The sequence below is a fragment of the Ambystoma mexicanum genome, chromosome 4p (genome assembly GCF_040938575.1).
Source record: "Ambystoma mexicanum isolate Mex_15411 chromosome 4p, UKY_AmexF1_1, whole genome shotgun sequence".
NCBI classification, from domain to species: domain Eukaryota; kingdom Metazoa; phylum Chordata; class Amphibia; order Caudata; family Ambystomatidae; genus Ambystoma; species Ambystoma mexicanum.
The window spans coordinates 1,252,900,794-1,252,915,620 of NC_090927.1; the positions used below are offsets into that span (position 1 = coordinate 1,252,900,794).

Sequence of the window (14,827 nt, forward strand, 5' to 3'; positions counted from 1 at the left end):
TTTCTGGGGTGATGCTTTCATGGGAGTATCATAGGAGGAGGGGTTAGGGGGAGGCAGCGTAGCAGGAAATTAAGTCTCATTTACCCCGGGAGGTTCGGATGAGCCTGGTGGGTGGATACGACATCGAGTTTAAAAGTTTGGTGGGGGGGAGTGCAGGAGGGGGGGGAAGCGTCCCTCGGTTTTCTTATATCTCACGGTAAGGTGGGGGTACACAGGAGTCCGATACAACTGGGGGTGTGGGGTGGTGGTGGTGGGCTTCACGGGATGCAAAGGATTGGTATTGGATGATGGCAGAGGTACAAATGGTATCTCTAAATGTCAAGGGACTGAATTCACCCGTCACAAGACGCTCAATGCTGGGGACGCGATGAAGGAGTGATAAAGTGACGACGGCAGTTCCATGTAAAACACAGATATCCTGCTCAATATCCTGCTTTTTCGCCAGAAACTGGAGTGCATCTTTACCGGCAACGATGCGAGTAACGGGCAGGCACTGCAATATTAAGGGTCCCAATGAAAAAGACAGTTCGGGAACCCAACCGTCGGCTTCGTCTGCAAATGATATATGTTTGCTGCCATCTTGCTGACACCCTCGGTGGCTGAGACGGTGGTGAGCCGGCACTCTGCAGCTAATTGCGGGGCAAGGGACAGGGTGTACTGAACTGCCCCCACCGACGGCAGCACCTAAGGACAGAACCCTCAGTGAGCACATGATACGACCACAACAGGGGTTGGGAGATAGACCCGACGGACCGCCAGCACCCTGCGGCAGCCGGTCAAGTGCACGCTATTGCCTCAAACAGGACGGTCATGCTGGCAGTGCAGGACCACGATTTGCAGCGCATCCCTGACAGTGGGTCCCTGGGAGCGCAAAGCCCCGTGCTTCAGACATATGCATCCCTGCTGCTGCTAAAAGGTCTGAGGAAGGATTACAAGCAGCGACGCAATAGCCCTCACGGACATCCCTGCACCAACTTGCTGTCCCACACTGGTGCTGCATTGCGGTGAAGGACCCAACACCGGTGGCGATCCCATATTGAGTGATTGCCCTCCCCCTGCTCTCTATCCTCCTAGTGTGACACTGATGGATGGTGTGGAACGGATCTAACAACGTCGCACAGCGGTGGTGGCAGGTTCAACCGGCGCCTCTACTCTCGTTCCCTGCACCTGTAAAATAAAGGCAAAATAAAATATGAGCACCATAGGGACAGAACTCACAGAAGAGGAATAACCGGACTGGCAGTGCTAATTAAGGGTATGACATGACAACCTTCCCCTAGACTCTCGACCTGCAGTGATCTCCAACTTGTGCCTGACCTATATACAGTGGCAGCACTGTGGCTGTACAGGGCTACCTTACCATTTACCACTCCTGGGCTGGAGTGAGACGTACCACGCTGGGGTGAAACACTGGACACAAACTGTACCACTTGATGCAGCGCATGTCTACACATTTTGCGGAAATATATACTACCTACCACAACGGCGCACTACGCTACTGGCCACAAATAGCCCTTGTGGGCTGTCATACTAAAACACTTCTCGCTAGCCCCACGGCGCATTGCCAACTAAGCGCCCTCTCCTCCTTGCCACCACTGATCACATCAGGGAGAAAGACAACCCCAAAAGAATCTTGACCCAGAGCAAGATGGACCAATATGATACATGTGGGGCCAACGTGCCCACTAATCAAACTGAGCAGGTAGACATGGCTCAGGGGGAAGACGCTCCCTCTCTGAAGGATGTGAATGTGATAGTGCCCATTGCCAACTCTCGCTCATCCATGGAAGAGAAAATGGATGGCATCTGCATGGAGGTATTGCACATGCAACAAAACCTGCAGAAGCTATCCTCTCATAGGGGAGAAGCTGAGCGCTGCTTGTCTGTGACTGAGGACTCGGTCAGTGATGGAGCAGCAGATGCTAAAGGTACAGCACCAACTCAAGACAATGGCGAGTCAGATCGATGAAGGGGAAGGTAGGTCTAGAAGCAACAATGTTCGCATCTTGGGGCTCTCTGCAAAGGTGGTGGGACCACATATGGAACTATTTCTTGAGCAATGGTTGGCGGACCTGTCCGCCCCTAAGAAATTCTCAAACTTTTTCTCCATCGAAAGACCCCACCACATGACCTACACCTGGAGCGTCACAATGCATTGTCATCGCCAAGATGCTTAATTATAGAGACCGAGATGCGCTACTCCAAATGGCTCGAACAAAAGGATCAATAAGGTACAACGGGTCCAAATCACATTCTTCCTGGATTAACACCAGGGAAGTGCAATGGGCCAGACAATCCTTTGACCCACTGAAACTTTGACTACAATCCCTGGGCATCAAGTACGGGCTGCTCTTTCCAGCTCAGCTCAAAATGTACCACCAAGAAACCACAGTCCACTTCACGGAACCTCGCGAGGCATGGACGTGGGCCAAGAAACACCTGGAAGGGGATTGGAGACCCGAAGAATTGAAACCACGAAATAATCCATGGACATGCCCCCCCCTCTGATCTCCAGCCACACCCTCGGCTGACACACATGCACTGGTGCCGGCCACAATAACAGAAGACACCTGACTATTGCAAGATGGAGGAGGTATGTGACAAGCTTGCAAATGTGGGCCTGTGATCGCCCGATCGGCACGACAGCGCCATTTTGGGACCGGCATTATGCGAAGCCACAGAGCTGCTAGAGCTCTGGTTGGCTGATGTGCGGGTCGGCGCACTCCCCCACCCCCAGGTTTGTGACTTTCCCATAATTTCCCTAGTTTCATTCGGTCAAGATCGTATTTATGGTTGCATGTTCTCATTTTGTTGCTGATAACGTACTTGTGTGTTTATTGGAACATGTACTTCGGGTTGGGGCGGAGTATGGGGTGGGGGAATTCAGGGTTCTCTTTTTTTGTTTGTGTTAGTTTCCATCCAGTCATCACGCACATATCCACCCACACCACTGAACACGTAGACCTATATCCAATCACACATCTAACCACTAACAGGCTTACCCTCTACTCCACGCGTTGATATGCAGGGGAACAAAATGAAATCCCTTAAACTTCTCACATGGAATGTTAATGGCCTGGGTACCGGAATCAAACAACGACTTGTCACACAATTTCTCAATATGCACTCCTCCGATGTCGCCTTACTTACGGAGATACACCTAGCGTGCACATCATGCACCTTTTTCTGCAGTACACATTATCGGACAGCAATACACGCAGGCTTTTCCATGGGACCTAGTGGAGTCTTAATATTAGTACACAAACGCCTTCCCTTTAAACTAGCACTGGTGAAACAAGATACTAGTGGTAGATGTGCGAGGTATGGGTTGAGACCATAGGTGTAGTGGCAGTATACACCCTCCCCCCACCCCCCCCGACTCTCAGGAGACGTAATTGACTTCCCCATTGTCATAGACCACCCACCAGACTTCTGGATCCTTGGCGGTGACTTCAACGACGTCATGAACATAGCATTAGATCACACACATTTACAGGGCAGGAACACAGACGCTTCCACAAAATTAGCGGCTTTTGCCTCTAATAATAATAATAATAATAATTTGGCATTTATATAGCGCTACGAACCCTCAGGTATCTGAGCACTGCTTATTATTACTCACGGTGTGTGGTGCTCATTTATCGACCTCGGAAGGATGAAAGGCTGAGTTTGGCCCCGCCGGGATTTGAACCTGCGTTAGCAAGCTCTGCACGGATGTCAAAGCGAGTGCTCTACTCGCTTTGCCACTTGACCGGCATGCTTTCCGCTCGGTCTGAGCATGTCTTGCGAGATCTCCACCCACAGGAGCAGGGGTACTCCTTTCACTCTGGGGCTCATGCCTCCCTATCGAGACTGAACTACTTCTTCCTCTCCAAACAGGACACATATAGGGTAATTAACGCAAACCTTCTTGCCAGAGAGGTCTCGGATCACTCACCGCTAGAGATTGAGATTCGCAAGAACAGGGTTAAACCGACTCCCTCGTGGTGCCTAAATAGTTATTACCTGGGTTTTCCAGAATTCATAGACCATATCCAAAACTGTACCAGCGCATATTTAGACGTCAATGATTGAACAGTAGAAAACCCTGTTAAAGTGAGAGGCATACAAGGCGCTGCTCCAGGGCGAGACGCTCTCCTGGATCCCTGCAAAAAAGAAGGCCCAACGACAGAACATAACTGAGGCAGAGTAAGAAGCAAATAAGAGGGAGGAGGAATATTAGCTTGCAGGCTCACCCGAAAAACACGGAGCCCTCCTTACGGCTAGGGAAAAACTCTGCAACATTTCAATAGACAATGCTAAACAGGCCCACTGGGAGATGCGTACTTGCATCTACGAATCGGGGGACAAGGCGGGTAAAATACTGGCCTGACTCAAGAGACGAGATGAGGGTGTTAGGCAGAATCCTGTGCAGTGCCCTTAGGGACCACTACACCCGATTAAGACTACAGGTGGCAATACAAGTTTTACCTTTGGTACAAGCCCGTACTACTAAGTTATAGTGGTAGCAGTAGCAGAGCAGCCAGGCTTATCTCAAGAGTATATGAGCAGTAGCAGAGATTACACAAAGGGACCACAATTACTTTGACTCAAGCAAACACTGACTCAAGGTTTCAGGTAAAAAAATATAAGTACATTTAGTTTTAAACCATCAGTTATAAACACAACACCTCTATTAAACTTTAAACAAAACCACACGTTAAATATACTACAACTAACCAATTCACTTTGTACAGTAAGTTTAAAAGGTAAGTACCCTGTGTTGGAATGAACCGGTGTTATGAACAAAACACGATACCGCGGATACGGTTGCGATCACTTTTTGACAGTTCGGTCTACTAAATAAATGCGTATCCGTGACATGAAATGCTACCGGGGCAAAAACACACTTAGCACCTGAGAAACCCAGAGGGAGTTGGAGGCAAATATCACAGGCAATATTTAGTTTAGGCAGACAGTATTGAGAAACACTCAGAAACAGGAGTTCAAAAGTCAAAGGTTCGGAGCCAGGGTTAGGTGACGCCGGAGACCTGTGCCGAAGATCACACCGTTAGACAGTTCACGATTCAGTGTAGCCAAAAAGTACTTGATATTGTCAATGTTCGGAAGCAAAAGTTATAAGAAGGGGAGAAGACAAGGACGAGCCTTGAAGATGAAGAAAAAGGGATTCACCCAGTTTCCTCGAGTAGAACACAGTACCCTATTCCAACGATGCAGCTGGTGCCCTGGCAGTTGTTCCTGTTGGTTTCCCGCAGACCCACAATTCCTAGAGCTTCGTCGTGAAGGACGACGTCTGAAGGGGGTCTGCACCACACAGGGCTGAAGCCGGCAGCAGCGACAACGAAAAGGTGTGCTCCTTAAAAACAGGAGAGGCTCAGCAGGTGGCTATCCAGACCACTACAGCAGTGTGCAGCGATTTCGACCACGGCGAAGATCTCTGGCTGAAGAAGGTGAGCTGGTTATCCCCACCAGGCTCAAGGGAAGAAGACTGCAGACTGGATCTCCTCTTAGTCGTTGAAGGGAAGATAGCTCAGGGCTTCACCGGGACGGGGTAGTTGCAGCAGCCGTCGTTCTTTCCGCTTCTCTTCGGTTCCTTGTAGTTCCAGAGGCGACTGACTTCTAGCCCAAGAGACCTGCCTTTTATGCGCAAAACCTCCATTCACACAACCTGGCTGTCAATCACGCAGCAGGGGGGTTGTCCAGCCGGGACAACCACCTCAGCCAATCGTGGCAAAGTGCGACTCGGGTTTCCAAGGATACCCTGTGTAGGGGGTGACTACACCCCTTCCCCACATTCAGTCTACCCAGACACCCAGAAGCCAAGAGAAGGGCTTCTCTGCAGAAGCCCGCCAAAAGACGGTGAACAAAGAAGGCGAACCTAGTTTGCCGCGCAAAGTAAAACACAACAAGGATTTTAACAAAAAGAAATGGCAAATAAACCCAACCTGAGCCAAAAGAAAGACGATTTGGTCAAGCGGGTTTCTGTTCGAGGCTAATATAATAGCCAAGAACAGTACCACGTTTATCTAATATAATTGCGGTAGAAAAGTTAGGATAGTTACCACTGCCACCATCCAAGTAATTGTTAAAAAGAGCGAAACAATGCTCAGGGGGGTACAGACAGAAAAGGGGTACAGATTAGCCCTTCCAGTACTCCATGTAAGATGGGGTGTACTGGGTCTGTGTTAAGAATGACTATGTAAAGTAAATGGCAACTTTACCTTTCTCTGGGATACAGTAGTCAGCCCCAGCGAAATGGAGTCAGAGGGAAATCTAAAAGACAACCCTGGGTTACTACACTGAAGGTGCTGTGTAACCCATACAAGAACAGGGGCACTCGGAGTGGTGTGCTCCAGTGCCCAAGATCACACAATGAGTAAAAACACAGACCAAAACACATGTAAGAGTAGAAAAAGGATGTACACTCTTACCAGGTGGAAAAATAAACTCCAGAAATCCAGCAAAGCTGCTGGGGGACTCACTAGGTGAGGGAAATTAGCCCTAGAAGGAGAATTCTCCTTAACAGAGGGACACCAACATGTCAGGGAAATAAGTAATGAACAAAATGTGAGGGTGCAAACAGACCGTGAGATCGTGGAAGCCATTGTAGATTATTACGCTGCACTCTATGAAAGCCCATACTAGACAACATCACAGTTCCCAGTCTGAGACCCAAGAGCAACTAGACGTTGATATAACGGAAAATGAAGTTGCAACTGCCATCGGCCAGCTGCACTCTGGGAAAACAGTGGGCCCCAACGGGTTCCTGATTGAAACGTGCAAAAAAGAAATAGGAGAAAAGATAGTGGCTCCTCTACACAAAATGTTCAATATTGTAAGGAACATGGCACCCTCCGCCATGACCTGTGCAAAGCCAATACTGTAGTCATTCCAAAACCGTGAAAGCCCCCAGAAAATGTCATTACTCAACAGTGAAACCAAAATACTTGCCAAAGTGCTTGAAAACGGACTGCAGGCAGTAATTTCATCACTGATCCACCCAGACCAACGTGGCTTTATGCCAGACAAATCAACCCACATGAAAACCCGCCGATTACATCTGATGATTGAACAAGCCCCTGCCACTAGAGAGCCCTTTGCACTGTTGGCTATTGACTTTGAGAAGGCGTTCGATTCTTGGACTGGGTCAGACTATTGTATGAATCCCCGCTGGCGCAAGTTAAGGTTAGCGGCTGGTCTTCTAGATCCTTCTCACTGGGTAGAGGGACACGGCAAGGATGTCCCCTAGACCTACTCCTATTTACAATTGCCATGGAACCCCTTGCCGTGTGGCTTCGCCAAAATGAGTCGCAAGTGGGCTTCCGCTGGCCAACGTGTGGGGAAGACAAAATCTCCCTGTATGCAGACGACCTATTAATATACTTAGGTAACCCATCCCACTCCCGCCCAATAGTTACACAAATGCTGAGGGACTATGGAACCTTTAGTGGCCTACGAGTGAACTGGGACAAGTCTATATTCTTTCCAATCCAGGGGATGAAGCAAGCGATCCCTCTGGACTGCCCATACCGAGTCGAGAGTGAGCACTTCCGCTACTTGGGCGTTCGAGTCGAGGTGGACCTTTCTACACCCAATTACTGAATGCTTTGCTTCAGATGTCCGATATTGGAAGGGGCTCCCACTCTCCCTACTGGACAGGGCTGCCCTTTTCGAGATGTTTTCACTACCACACTTCCTGTATGCTATACAGAACACCCTCTCATGAATCCCAGAATCAGAATTCCATAGGATCGACAAACATCCTTACAGACCTTTTGTGGGGAGGTGGACACCCACGAATAGCCCTTGCCATGCTACAACGATCAATCTGGGAGGGTGGGATCCGACTGCCACACATCAAATCATACTACTGGGCGTCCCAAATGGTGGTCATTAATGATGGGACCCCATAAACATGGGGACCAAGACCTACCTCACATTCGGGCAGAGGTCATGGGGCTGCAAAATTTGACTCCAATTGCCAATTTGTATTAAAGGGTGGGAAGTACCCCCCCCCCCACGCTGGCACATAAAAAAAAAGCCCATAGATATATCGGCTGGGACGGCAAATTGACTCTAGCACAGCCCCTACGGAAGAATAAACACCTGCCAGAAGTGAACAAAGTACCAATTTGGTCAGAATGGGTGGAAGCAGGCAATGTAACGGTAGGGGACATGCTCACCAGGGGGGGTCCCTCGCCTCCTTTGTGGAATTGAGATATACATTTGGCTTGTCAAACACGGAGCATTATCATTTTCTGCAGATCACGCATGTCTTAAGCAAACACCTTCCGTGTCCATCGGACATGCCACAATGCTCCCCAGTAGAGCGGATTGTTCTCCTAGAACTAGTTGCTACTAAGGTCACATCTACATTATATTAAGCAATCACAGCATTTGCATCTTCAGAATTATCTAGTCTCAAGACGAAATGGGAAAGGGATGTGGGGCCCATTGACCCAGAGGACTGAATATGTTGTGTTAAAGGATATTCATAGCGCACACCATCACCACCGGATCTCACCCCTCTTCATACACCTCTCATACTCAAACCAAACAACCATTCTGGCTATGATGTATCCACGCGAGACTGCAATCTCCTCCAAACCTTCCTTGATACAGCTTAAGATTTTTCATAGGATATACTATCCCAGAGTCCCACTGTTTTGTTAGAATAGAGTGACTACCCCTAACTGTCTGCGCTGTGGGAGTGGGGAAGGCACATTTATTCATATCCTATAGGAATGCCGTCAGGTTGATACCGTCTGACAGCTTAGCACAGCATGTCTGCCAGAAGTTCTAGGAGTGGAGGTACTGACAGATCCTAAACTCCTACTGATGGGTATCTGTGGAGATGAGTATGAGAAACATTTTCTATTCATAACAGACCTGATCAAACAGAATATTGCAAGCAAGTGGGGGGCCTCGGACTGCCCTAAATACGCGCAATGGGTCTCTGATGTAGATAGCTGTGTGTCCATGTAACTCAGAATGTATACTGCTCAGGGATGTCCAGGAAAGGTCGCCAAGATCTGGCACAAATAGGAAGAGGGGAGTGGATCATTTATAACCTGTTTAAATAACTATGCAATAGAGAGTAAAGATGATTTGGTATTAGGTTTCAGCACTGCTTTCTAATAATGGTAGGACTGCGTTATTACAGCAAGTAGAACGCAATCAATTTGTGTTGGCTAATTGATGGATTGTTCTTTATTGTATGTAGTAAGTTTAAAACCAATAAAATGCTGTATGAAAAAAAGACACTCAATTCTGAGGCGGCTAGGACTGCAGGCTTCTGTGGTTTGGCTACAGAAGACACATTTGCTCCCCAACGATGAGCCCCGGATGAGACAGTTCCCATCAGTTTTTAGCATCCGGTGGCACTAAAAAGAGGGGGGTAGCGATTCTTATTGGGAAGGGTATGGGGTTCCAGAAGTGTTTCCTACACAAGGCATCAGAGGGTCGCTACCTGGTCTTGGGGGGTGGAGGGTTTATTGGACCAGATGGTCACGTTGAAGCTATATATTCGCCTAAGGAGACGCAAGAGCAATTCTTAACTCATCTCATGGGTAAAGCAGCAGGATTGTGTGTGGTGAAGTTATTGGTGGGGGGAGGCTTTAATTGTGTAATGGACGATGCAATGGACAAAACCCTTCCACCCACTCACAAAGATGGGAGGCATAGATAGGCAGTGACACGCTTTCTCAGAGCTTCACACACACACACACACACACTACTCTGCAGTGTATAAGGGTTTTTCCCGGATTGACATGGTATTCGTGTCAGACACCTTCATACCACAGGTTACGGAAACAGAGATAGGGGTGCGGTATCTAACTGAATATGGCCGGGTCATTTCTTGGGCTGAACCCCCAACGCCTTCCTCGATGGTTTGCAGACCTTGGCGACTGAATGAGTTAATTCTCAGAGATCTAGCTTTGAGATCCCATAAGGAGACGGCCATGAGAAACTATTTCCTGGAAAATTATACTGGGTCATTATACTGGGTCAGATGCATTCCTGCACAAAGGCAAGATGGCAACTGCTGGCCTCTTGGTTTCCTTATTCCCTTGTTTCTCAAAGTTCTGAGAATCCCTGGCTCTATTCCCTTTCCCTGAATGGTTGTTGGATGGAAGGGCCATATATGGGGCTGGGGCTGCCTCCTGCCTGACTGGCTGGAGCCTTCCCACTGGCTGCTTGTTGTGGGTAAAACCTTGGGGTGTACCCTACCTGAATGGAGCGAGTAGTCAATATGAATTCTGTGTCGCAAGTGTCTGGTTTTGGTTGTGTGACAATGCCTGAGCCAGCCTTGACTGAAACTGGAATGAATGCAGTGTGGTGCACTGGAAGGCTGGGGAGGAGCCCCAATCCACATCCTTTGTGGTGGGTGTCTGGTTTCTGGTGAAAAGCATGAATGCCTGTGAGCCTGTGAGGATGTTTGGGTGATGCTGCATGAATGCACTTGTATGTGATTGGCTGGCTGAAACCGGCTCAGCCTGAGTGAATGCAGAGTGTTTAGTATAACAAGGGGCATCACACTCACCTCATTGTCAGAAGCTGTAACAAGAAACCTGAAGCTGAAGTCATCTTAAGTTTGCATCCTGGAGTCCAGGTGGAGGAAGAAGTCTGCGTCTGCATCTCTTCACTGAATACGAAAACTGATGTGCTGACTCAAGGACTGAACCAGAGAGGACCTGGATAGGCGACCTCCTGCCGAGCTACGAGGGAACATTGTGCAACTGCTGCTCTTTACTCAAAGTGTCCTGTAAGCCAGTCTTGTGTGACTGCTGTCCGGAGAAGGGATCTTCGTGGGTCCAGAAGAGGAGAGCCTGAATCTTTGAAGCCAAGAAGTTCATCTGTGTTGCCCAGGGTCTGGAGGAGTGATTGTGAACGCTGGAAGCCAGGTTGCTGAGTATCACCCAGAAGAGAGGGGACCCTTGCATAGTGCTGCTTGACACCCAAGGCTGCTAACATTCCACATCTCTTAATAGATCTAGGGGCATCCCTGCCACGACATCTGCCCACTTATCCAAGCTGGAGAAGAGCCAGGGTCGCTGCCTGAAGTGGTGTGTCCGCCGGTGGGTTTACCACCACCGAAATCTGAGGAAGATGCCCCAAGTGTCCAGACTTGGTGGGGATCCGCAGTCCAGTCCAGTGGTCGTGTCTGGTCTAGGACATGGCAGGTTGGGCTCCCAAGCCTTGTGGCTATGGTATAGGTTGGGATATATTAGGATTTCTGATTTGCCCGGGTCGAGTATACAGTGGTGGGTCGTCATGCATAGGTCGATATCTGAGAGGCAAGGTCAGGAAGTAGGGAGGCTGGAGTCTTGGGAATTTTGAAAATGATCTGGGTTTCGTCTGTGCAATTGTAGCAGGTAATGTTGTGAGAACGGATGAGAGCTGGCAGTGGGCTTAGGTAGATGTTGAAGAGGCAGGGTAAAAGGAAGGTATCTGTACAACAAGACTAACGGTAATGGGAGATTTGACCGAATTTCGGCTATACGAAAATGAAATGCGGCAGGAAATGTCAAACAAGTTCCCCATTCAGTGGCATTACAGTGAACAAGAGTGCGGGGGTGTCCCCCGCACTCTTGTTCACTTTAATGTCAGCTGGGTTTGTGGTGGTGCCCCCCGCACCAGTTAGAATAAAGGAGAGAAAAAATAAATAAATAAAAAAAAATAAAAAAAATAAAAGAAGAGGACCCCGCACCGCAGGTTCCCATACTCGTAAGTGAAGGGAACCGGCGTCGCAAAGGGATGCAGGAGACACAAGGAAGTGTGCCGCCCACAGGTAAGTAAGGGGTTGGGGGAGGGAACGGGGCTGTCCGAAATGTCCAGGGGAGAGAAAACCGAAAGTGATTTTCGGTAAAATAACTTTTGTTTTTTTCTCCTTCTGACATTTCAGATTTGATTAATTCTCAGTAATCCGAAAGGGAGGCTCACTTTGTGACAGGGTGAGGGGCAGAGGCGACCGGTGGGAGGAGAATGATTTGCGAGTGATTAGAAATGAATTATGAGATCCATTTAAGGGCAAAATCTATGATGATTAGGGGGGGCAGCATTTTCCTGAGTATTGTGTGGTCGATGGTCAAATGCCACGGATAGATCGAGGAGGATGAATGCAGCACATCCTTCTGAGTCAGCAGTACTTTTTAGGTCGTCCCAGATCGAGATCAGTGAGGATTCCATTCCAGAGTGGTCGGAACCCCGATTGGGCTGGGTTGAAGAGTCTATTGGCTTCTATGAAGAGGCTAAATTGTTTGTATGCAGGAAGGCCGGGATCCATAGGCATTAAAATGCATGCACAGTAAATGCTGAAGTATTTGGATGGTGGAGAGGAAGAGAGCAGTGGAAACGCAAGTTGCTTCCACCCCTTCTCGTTGACATACAAATAGACGAAAATGAGCCATGATGTTAATGGAAAGTGAAAACACCTTTGTCAAGGCTTTTACCCCTTCCATTAACATTACGGCTCATTAAAAATGTGCCCCTCTCTGTTATGCTTTCCCTGTGATTTGCTTGTCCATCTTTCCTACATTTTTCTGACTCTGCATACAACACCAACCAATTTTTTGCAAACATACAAATCTGCAACAATTCCACTTTTGTAAAGTTTGACCACGTATGTCATCGACTACCTCAGATATAGTAACTTCTCTGCGTGTGCCTGTGAATCTCCTGGGACCCGTATCTTTAGGTGGTGAAACTTTACAACCGTCCCAATGGAAGTGACAAATGAACCATCTTTTCCTGTTCAACATCAGTCTTAAATAAAAACCAACATACAACCACCATCAGAGGCCCCAATGCAAGAAGACAGTGAATAGAGACATTGCCTGGGAAAAGAATTGACTGCAGGAGCATGAGTTTGCCCGCTTCCTAAATCAGAATACTTACATTTCCTCACTAAGCTCATTTCTGAATACAGTATTGCCAGTGTCACGGCGCTGCATAGCAGATGAGGGCTTTACACTTGTTGGCGAGTCAACGGCACATTCCATCGTGGATGTTGACAACGCACTGGATGTGGAAGACTTCTAATTTCACTCTTGGGCCCTTTTCTCCTGGAAGCACTGAGATGGCAACATGTCTCAACGCTTGAATTCTTTGGATCGGAAGCTCTCCTGCAGTTCACCCAGGATCATCGAGTTGCCTTCTTGGCTCCTTGTCCCTGCCCATGCGTTCGCCCCTGGAATCCATTCCTTTCCTCTTGCCTCAAGGAATGTCCCCTCCCCTGTCCAGTCTACTTCCTCCTGTTTTCTTCCTGGCCCTTCCCTCCTTCTGTGTTCCTGTTTTCATGCGCTTGTTTAATTCCAAGCTGCCTCAGACCTTCGCCTAAATCCTTGCTGCTTCTCACCACGTCTTCATGGCTAAATGATCATTCCAAGCTGTCATAGCGCTTTGCCTGGATCCTTGTTACAATTGTCCAGTGGGTCTTACCCTTCCCACTAGTCATTGTGGTTTCTTGAAAATAACGACCTCTGCACACCTAGTGTTCCTGAATCTCGAAGGAAAAGTCAAAGCCGGTCGCTGAAACCCATTCTGGAAGTCTAGGAAAACATCTACTAGAGTTGCAAAGCTGCAATGGAATGAGAAGAAGCTTAATAAGCTCCGCTAATTTTCCTTCAGGCTAAATCCCTGGCTGATGCTATGTGAAGGGGGTTCCATCATGCTGCCTGTAAACTATCTACTGCCTTTGAGCATGTTGCATGCATGTGATAAATAGGACATGGAGAAAATGTAGCACCAAAAAAAACAGATGCAGCAACTGTACTTTGTTATGTTCATAATTTCGATACAAAAATATTCTTTTGGTGTTAGATGTGCCACGATACAGAGAAGCTCCCATTTGGAATGGTTAGGCTGTAAAAGTCTCGATTCCAACATGGTTGGTCCATTTGCTGTAGCATACATCTACTAACTTTGTGTCCCTTGTCATCTCTTTGTTACTTTATCTACACTCTGATTATAATCGATGCATTAGGTGTCGCTGTGACATTTATAAGCCAAAACTAAAATACAAAGGGGCTCATTTTCCAAGTCCCTGTAATTCGGCGGCAGCAACATGTTACGTGCGCACCTATACGTACACAGGTGCCTGCCACAACATTTTTCTCAAATGCATGGCAGAGTGCAAAATGTGAGGATAAAAAGGAAGCATACACGCTTGTATGTTGCCCGTTTGCACTGTGCCGTGCAAATGAAGTAAACGCTGCCTACCGTGCATTCCTATGGAGTCCTCTGCTTTTTGCTGTTGTAAAAAGTAGGTGGATTCCATAGGAATCATAGCATTTTCACCGGCACAACCATCCATGCTAGCGTAAATGCTGTAGTATGTGTATGGCATTGAGGAAGGGGTGGCACAATCTTAAATTACGATCTGCCACTCCTCTCTACCATACAAATTGTGGAAAATAGGGCATAACGTGAATGGAAGGCGTAAAAGCCTTACGCATGGCTTTTATGCCTTTCATTTTCTTCACTGCCCCGATCAAGAATGAGCTCCAAATTAAAAAAAGAAAAATCATATACGTTATTGACATTTCTAGGCAAATGCAATATCTACTTTAATAATTCATCACTATTTGAATTACATTGCAGCATGAACGTGTGTGAAACTGTAGAAAATTGATGCAACATATGGATCATTGCTAGATTAATATGTACATACAACAGCGCATTAAACATTTCTATTTAGCATGACAAAACAGGAGAAGAGAATAAGCATAGGAAAACATCCCAACATTATCCCTTCCATTCGGGCGACACTAGTCTAGCATGGTTTTCACTTTGCATTCTGGGGCTTGTAGCTCTGGGTTTATAATAG

The 14,827-nt window shown here is 47.7% G+C and overlaps 1 protein-coding gene across 1 annotated transcript in view; it reads right to left on the minus strand.

Moving 5' to 3' along the window:
• PSEN2 (presenilin 2) overlaps positions 1 to 14,827 on the minus strand; it is a 609,714-nt gene that overhangs the window by 159,300 nt on the left and 435,587 nt on the right. The gene's annotated exons all lie outside the window — the stretch shown is intronic.